The following is an 8,544-nucleotide window of genomic DNA, read 5'->3' on the forward strand; positions in this document are numbered from 1 at the left end:
CTCTGCTGATTACAGCCGGAGACAGTCTGTTCAATGCTAATCACAGAAAGTCGAATATGAAATATATAATTATACTCTGCACAATTATCGATGCCGGGAAAAAAATAATCATTCTTACAGCACCAGTTTTGCGTGTGCGCGCGCCAGCTAGGCCGGGTCAGCAGAGTTTGGGGGGTGTCACTGCGGGGGTGGGGGTGAGAGGGCGGAAGATGGTCCAGATTGTTCTTCAGCTCAATGTCTTTTCACTATAAGTGAAATAAGACGAGGGTAGGAAAAAAATCGAGGGGACGTAGGGGGATGGGGGCGGGGGAGAAATTACTGTGTACTCATGCGAGTACTATAAGTGAAAATGTGTGTGTGCGTGCGTGCACGCGCGCGCGCGCGCGCGTGTGTGTGTGTGTGTGTGTTACATACAGAAAATGTTCGAGTGAGTTTTGTTTATATATATATATATATATATATATATATATATATATATATATATATAATTTGTATGCTCAGGCTTCCCCACGTGCATGCCGTTTTATGCGCTGTTGCCATGACTTGGCCCAGTGAGGTGAGGAGCTAACTTCATGCTTGGTGGGGAAGGGGAAGGACTGCATGGGACCGGTTACTAGTTATGTGTGGATTTCTTTTGCCGAGTGGCCGGCACTGTCTGTTGGGGACCATCTCTCAGTGTATTCTCTATTTCGTTTCTTCTTCACAACCACCCTACCCAGAGAGAGAGAGAGAGAGAGAGAGAGAGAGAGAGCATTTGTTTGGTAAGTCACAGCAGTGGCGCCAGTCAGACTTGACTCGAATAGATCTATCTGATAAGTCCGTGTTCGTAAGACCGTGGCCGTCCAGTCAGTCAGAATGACACGTCAGTCAGTTTTTCTGTGTTTGTCTGCGGCGTTTAGACGGAAACAGCGTGTTGTGATTGGTCAGTGGTCAACTTGCCAACAGGGAACTGGGCGTCTCACTTTCTGATTGGTCAGCGTAGCCGTGCGTTCAAGTTCCTACGGGAACAAGTGCGTTGCTACATGACTTTGAGGGCTCAAGCAAACACACACACAACTCTACCGGCGTTCCGAAAAAACAACCACCGTAAAGCAAACAACTTGACAAGCAAAGAAAGAAAGATCACACAAAAACCACCTGCTGTTGTCAGTGGTAGGGACGGGAGTTAGTCGTCAGTGAGACAGCCATGGCTCATTTTCATTTCAAATGTAGTCTGTGCATGCTACGCAAACTAACCTCTTTCTCTCCGACTCTAATAATAATAATAATAATGGTATTTATATAGCGCTGAATCTTGTGCATAGACAAATCAAAGCGCTTTCGCACCAGTCATTCTCACGCACGCATAACTCTAAAACTGGAGAAACTGAAGACAAGGAACTGAAGAGGCAGGGAAGGGAGGCTATCTTGGGAAGAGGTGGGTTTTAAGGCCAGACTTGAAACAGCTGAGTGTTGAGACTTGACGAAGCGAAAGAGGAAGTTCATTCCAACTGCAAGGTCCAGAGACAGAGAAAGAACGGCGGCCAGCAGTCGAGAGTTTGAATCTGGGTATGCGTTAATGGAGTGGATCCGAAGCTGATCGTAGTGATCTCATCCATTTCTTTTTCTCCCTCTCAGGGTTGTCTTCATGAAGGTGAATGACCTTCACACACACATATGTAACACTGATATGTACAGGGCAGCAATCCACGACAGTAAGAAAAGGTGAATGCACGCGCGAGCACACATACACACAGACACTCACACACTCGGGCGCGCACACACACACACACACACACACACACACACACACACACACACACACACATGACCGAGGACACTGGGGGGAAGGCGAAATGTTGCCGACGGAGAGGATGAGTTACAGAGGTGTGTGCGAATATAGGACAGAAGAAGGAAGTTGCCGTGAATCACTTCTGAAAGCCGCGAGTCCTCTGCACTGTTTAGTGACGGGGGATGGGGTGTTGCGGAAATCGAGAAAGAAGGGGTGGGGTCAGATTATGTAGAGACAAATGTGATCAGTGATGTGAAATAGACTGACAAAATGGAGAGAGAGAGAGACAGACAGACAGACGGACGGACAGACAGACGGACAGAGAGATAGAGAGGCAGAGGCATGATAGTATCAATGATAATACTACCAATACATCCAGGCCAAGTCCTGGTGTCCTCATTCCCCGTCATGACAGAGAGGCGACGTGAGAAAAGAGGAGTGGGGAGGCCGGAGTATGAACGTGGGTTAATCAATCTCTTTGTGTGTGTGTGTGTGTGTGTGTGTGTGTGTGTGTGTGTGTGTGTGTGCGTGTGTGTGTGTGTGTGTGTGTGGTGTGTTGTGGTGTGTGTGTGTGTGTGTGTGTTGTGGTGTGGTGTGGTGTGTGTGTTGTGGTGTGTTGTGGTGTGTGTGTGTGTGTGTGTGTGTGTGTGTGTGAAAATCCGTGGATATACAGTTTTTTTCAAATTCAGTGACAAAAACAGTTCAACTCTTTCACGGAACACGAAGTCCATATAAACCTTTTCAGCGGTAGGTCTGCCAACATGTCTCGACAAAAACCAACCAACAACACTCTGGGCCAGCTAGCGAAACTAAACCCCAGCTAATCTCTCCCACAGCCTACACACACACACACACACACACACACACACACACACACTGACACACAAACACACACACAGAGTACACACATGCATACACACACACAGTACACACACACAATACGCGCGCACACACACACACACACACAGAGTACACACACACACACACACACACACAGTACGCGCGCGCGCACACACACAAACACACACGCACACACACACACAGAGTATGCGCGCGCACACACACACACACACACAGAGTACACACACATACACACAGAGTACACACACACACGCGCGCGCGCGCGCACACACACACACACACAGTACGCGCGCACACACACACACACACTGGCAGAGTACACACACAGAGTACACACACATACAGAGTACACACACATACAGAGTACACACACACACACACACGCACGCACACACCGTGACAGAGTACACACACACGCGCGCGCGCGCGCACATACACACACACACATACACACACACACACACACACACGACTAATAACCAAAAGAAGTAGACAGAAGGGGGGGGGGGGAGTGGGTAAAATGGCCTGGGTTAGTTTCTATTGACACAGTACATCTTTTGTTGGTTACGAACTGTTTCGTGCAGGGCATTTCACTTCGGGTGATATTGTTTCAAAGTAGCTCAGTTCAGTTACACCACCACCACCACCCCGCCAGTCACAACCCCCCCCCCCCCCCCAGCCTCCTTTGTTTTTGTCAGAATTTCCTTTTGTTTTGCTTTTAGTTAGTTATCGGTTGATGATGTCTTTCTCAGTTGTCATGCTTAGGGACACCGTTCTCGTCGTTACGTCTCCTACAGGGAGAATGGACGTTGCACAGGCTTTACCGCCCGGTCCGAAAGACTAGAGCCCTGGCATGCTGTCGCCATTTATATGATTGTCAGTATCCTGACCAAGCACAGACAGCAGCAGTGAAGGCCAAACCCGAACGTGAAGTGATGTAAGGTCTGTGTTATCACAGTTAGTGAACAATGGCCGGTCCACTTCATAACCTGGACTCCCTGCTCATTAGCCGGACTGTTTTCCGGTTGGTGTCAGTGCTGACATGATGTTATCAGTGTGTGTGTGTGTGTGTGTGTGTGTGTGTGTGTGTGTGTGTGTGTGTGTGTGTCTGTCTGTCTGTCTGTGTGTGTGTGTGTGTGTGTGTGTGTGTGTGTGTGTGTGCGGTCAGAGAAACGCCCACAATCTTTTCTTCTTCATTTTTTAAGATGACGATCAAAAGAGGGATCGAGTCTTTCGCGCTAAACTGCACGTGCCGTCACATGAGTAAACGCCACAGTTCCGTCTGACGTAGCACCTCCCCCTCTCCCTCGACTGCCCACTTCATTTTGCTCTCCCTGTCTTGTGCGCTTATACGTCACTGGCACACACACACACACACACACACACAAACTGAGTGGGTTGAGAGAAGAGGGACATACAGAGACTGGAAGTCTGAGAGAGAGAGAGAGAGAGAGAGAGAGAGATAGGGGACGGAAGGGGTACGGGCGGGGGTGGGGTTGGGGTGGAGGGGGAGAGAGAGAGCAGGTGATGCAGACTTCTCGCCAGGAAGGAGTATTTCTGGCAGCCATGGGAGCTTTTGGCATGTGCACCAACACGCACGTGCCGTGACGAAATCCCTGCCTGCGTGGAATCGGGAAAGGTGGGAGGGGGAGCGGGGGGGGGGGGGGGGATATCATCATGCTGTGAATTGGGGGCAGACTATATCGCCATAAACTTGGAGAAAGCAGTGTACAGTAGCTCAGCTTGTCAGGGTATGTCTTTCAAACTACTGCATCGGAAACACTGTCTGCAGGCTGACAGTGGAGAATCTGAAATTGAACAACAAAAGCTTTTATCGTGAGTGAAGCAGATTAGAGGTCAAAAAGTCCCGGGAATTGTATTTTGATGTTCGGAAAGTTGTAATGAGTGACCGGGTGGTAGATGTACAAACCTCAACAACATGAACACTGAGAAACAAGTCATCGTTGTGTCAGCTTGAAGGATATATATGCTTGTCCTTTTTTTTTACTCGTATTATCTTGAAGTTGTTTTTTTGTTTGTTTGTTTTGAAGTATCTCAAAATATAGGTATTATCAACCCGTCACTTCAACACATAAAAAAATACAGATGCCATTTTCTGGCAGAGTTAACACATATCGTCTCCAATGAAAGCGCATATTTTCCGCATAGAAAAAAAAATTGAAAAAGCGTTCGATATCTCATTTGTTTCCTTTCAACGTCTTGGTTGTGTATGGCTGGCCAAGACCGGAGTTTGGCGGAGTTTTGGTTTGGGCAGGCCCAGGCTTAGACGCGCGCGGAGAACGAGTTAGGCAGTGAGCGACGGACTGATAAGTGTATCGACGTATAGATGTACTTGTACAGCCAGACGGTGGTAATATAGCCACTGTTACCATTTATAGTGGATGGTAAACAGCACAGTCGGCCACCGTTTGTGACAGCGTGACCCGACATGTTTGTAACTGGGCTGAAAAATACATGTGTAGACTTTGTTGGCTCTGCTTCACTGGAACACACACACACACAAAGAAAAAAAGAAAAGAAAAAAGAGATTTTCGCGCGCGAAAGAGACAGAGAGAGAGAGAGAGAGAGAGATTTCTCAGAAAACCAACCAGATATTTATCTCACTAACACAGGGATATATACTGAAGAGGCAGAAAGAAACAAACAAAACAGGATGACGTGAAACCCTGACAAAGCGAAATGCCACAAGACAAAACGAGCAGGAAAACAGGAACTGGAAAGAAAACAAGAGAGGCAAGGCCTTCAAGACTCACTTGTGATAAATTACGCCCCCTAGCATAATTACAGAGTAATTTCACTTATTTACTACCTGCACCAAAATGTTTGCAAAATAAATAAAAATTCCATGCTTAGCAAAAGAAGTTCCTGTTTGAACAAAAAATGATAATAATGACTCCTTTTGTTGTTGTGTCAGAATAAGAGGTCAAAGTGCCAAGTTTAGAGAATACAAAAAATATAAATATAACAGTAAATGCAGTTTGCATATAATTAGGCTTCTTTTATTATTTTTTTCTGCCCATCCCAGAGGTGCAATATTGTTTTAAACAAGATGACTGGAAAGAACTGAATTTTTCCTATTTTTATGCCAAATTTGGTGTCAACTGACAAAGTATTTGCAGAGAAAATGTCAATGTTAAAGTTTACCACGGACACACAGACACACAGACACACGGACACACACACACACACACACACACACACAGACAACCGAACACCGGGTTAAAACATAGACTAACTTTGTTTACACAAGTGAGTCAAAAAACCAAAACAACAACAACAACAAAAGAAAAACCTGAAAGAAGAGGACATATCTCCCAGTAAAGTGAAGGGGGAAGTCAGTCAGAAAGGGGCAGACAACACCAAGGTAAAGTGAAGGGAAGTCAGTCAGAAAGGGGCAGACAACACCAAGGTAAAGTGAAGGGGGAAGTCAGTCAGAAAGGGGCAGACAACACCAAGGTAAAGTGAAGTCAGTCAGAAAGGGGCAGACAACACCAAGGTAAAGTGAAGTCAGTCAGAAAGGGGCAGACAACACCAAGGTAAAGTGAAGTCAGTCAGAAAGGGGCAGACAACACCAAGGTAAAGTGAAGTCAGTCAGAAAGGGGCAGACAACACCAAGGTAAAGTGAAGTCAGTCAGAAAGGGGCAGACAACACCAAGGTAAAGTGAAGTCAGTCAGAAAGGGGCAGACAACACCAAGGTAAAGTGAAGGGGGAAGTCAGTCAGAAAGGGGCAGACAACACCAAGGTAAAGTGGTCAGTCAGAAAGGGGCAGACAACACCAAGGTAAAGTGAAGGGAAGTCAGTCAGAAAGGGGCAGACAACACCAAGGTAAAGTGAAGGGGGAAGTCAGTCAGAAAGGGGCAGACAACACCAAGGTAAAGTGAAGTCAGTCAGAAAGGGGCAGACAACACCAAGGTAAAGTGAAGTCAGTCAGAAAGGGGCAGACAACACCAAGGTAAAGTGAAGGGAAGTCAGTCAGAAAGGGGCAGACAACACCAAGGTAAAGTGAAGTCAGTCAGAAAGGGGCAGACAACACCAAGGTAAAGTGAAAGGGAAGTCAGTCAGAAAGGGGCAGACAACACCAAGGTAAAGTGAAGGGGGAAGTCAGTCAGAAAGGGGCAGACAACACCAAGGTAAAGTGAAGTCAGTCAGAAAGGGGCAGACAACACCAAGGTAAAGTGAAAGGGAAGTCAGTCAGAAAGGGGCAGACAACACCAAGGTAAAGTGAAGGGAAGTCAGTCAGAAAGGGGCAGACAACACCAAGGTAAAGTGAAAGGGAAGTCAGTCAGAAAGGGGCAGACAACACCAAGGTAAAGTGGGGCCAGAAGGCAGAGAAACAGTCAGGGCAGAGCGGACTGATACACCAAGAAACGTACACAACCAGTGGGGAATCAGGGGTTGACATGTGTAGAAGAACTATGAAGGGGTTGACATGTGTGGAAGAACAGTGATGGGGTTGACATGCGGGTGGTGAGGCCTGACAAGGGGGGTAATGCCAATGAAAAAGGGAGCAGTTCACCAGGGGTGCTTCAACACACCTTGAAGAACTGGTCATCCCGGAAAAGAGAAAAGGGAAAGCAAACGTTAGTCAGTGCATCAACAACTGTCATCACACATGTATCAAAGCTGTTATTATACCTCAGAAAGCAAACGTTAGTCAGTGCATCAACAACTGTCATCACACATGTATCAAAGCTTTTATCACTTGCCGTGTCCAACCTTCAAGGAAAACTCAGTGTTCCGTTCTGATAACCTGAGTGACCAGTGCTCACAGGACACCACGGAGATGAGACTTGTCACGTTCAGTGACCACTGACCCTCATCATGTCCACTGCCCTCCCCCCACGATTCTCACAGACTGTGCTTCATATTAAAAGTATAATGATGATAATAATAATAAATAACCCAATAGCACCGCCGGTTTATGTTTAATTAAATTCACCCTTACCCACCAAGTTCTGACATTGAGACGGCATGCAGACAAATACATGACAACAGTATGACTTGACATCACCACAATATGACTTGATGTCACAACAGTATGACTTGATATCACCACAATATGACTTGATGTCACAACAGTGTGGCTTTAAGACTTAATATCATCACCACAGTATGACTTGATATCATCACCACAGTATGACCTGATATCACCACGGTATAACTTCATATCACCACCACAGTATGACTTGATATCACCACAGTATGACATATCATCACCACAGTATGACTTGATATCATCACCACAGTATGACTTGATATCACCACAGTATGACATATCATCACCACAGTATGACTTGATATCATCACCACAGTATGACTTGATATCACCACAGTATGACTTGATATCATCACCACAGTCTGACTGATATCACCACCACAGTATGACTTGATATCACCACAGTATGACATGATATCATCACCACAGTATGACTTGATATCAGCACCACAGTATGACTTGATATCACCACAGTATAACTTGATATCATCACCACAGTATGACTTGATATCATCACCACAGTATGACTTGATATCATCACCACAGTATGACTTGATATCATCACCACAGTATGACTGATATCATCACCACAGTATGACTTGATATCACCACAGTATAACTTGATATCATCACCACAGTATGACTGATATCATCACCACAGTATGACATGCGTGATATCAGCACCACAGTATGAAGTGATATCATTACAGTATGACTTGATATCATCACCACTGTATGACGTGATATCATCACTACAGTATGACTTGATATAATCACCAAAGTATGACTTGATATCACAACAGTATGACTTGATATCACCACAGTCTGACTGATATCATCACCACAGTATGACTTGATATCACCACAGTATGACGTGATATCATCACCACAGTA

The sequence above is a fragment of the Babylonia areolata genome, chromosome 19 (assembly GCF_041734735.1).
Source record: "Babylonia areolata isolate BAREFJ2019XMU chromosome 19, ASM4173473v1, whole genome shotgun sequence".
In the NCBI taxonomy this organism is placed as follows: domain Eukaryota; kingdom Metazoa; phylum Mollusca; class Gastropoda; order Neogastropoda; family Buccinidae; genus Babylonia; species Babylonia areolata.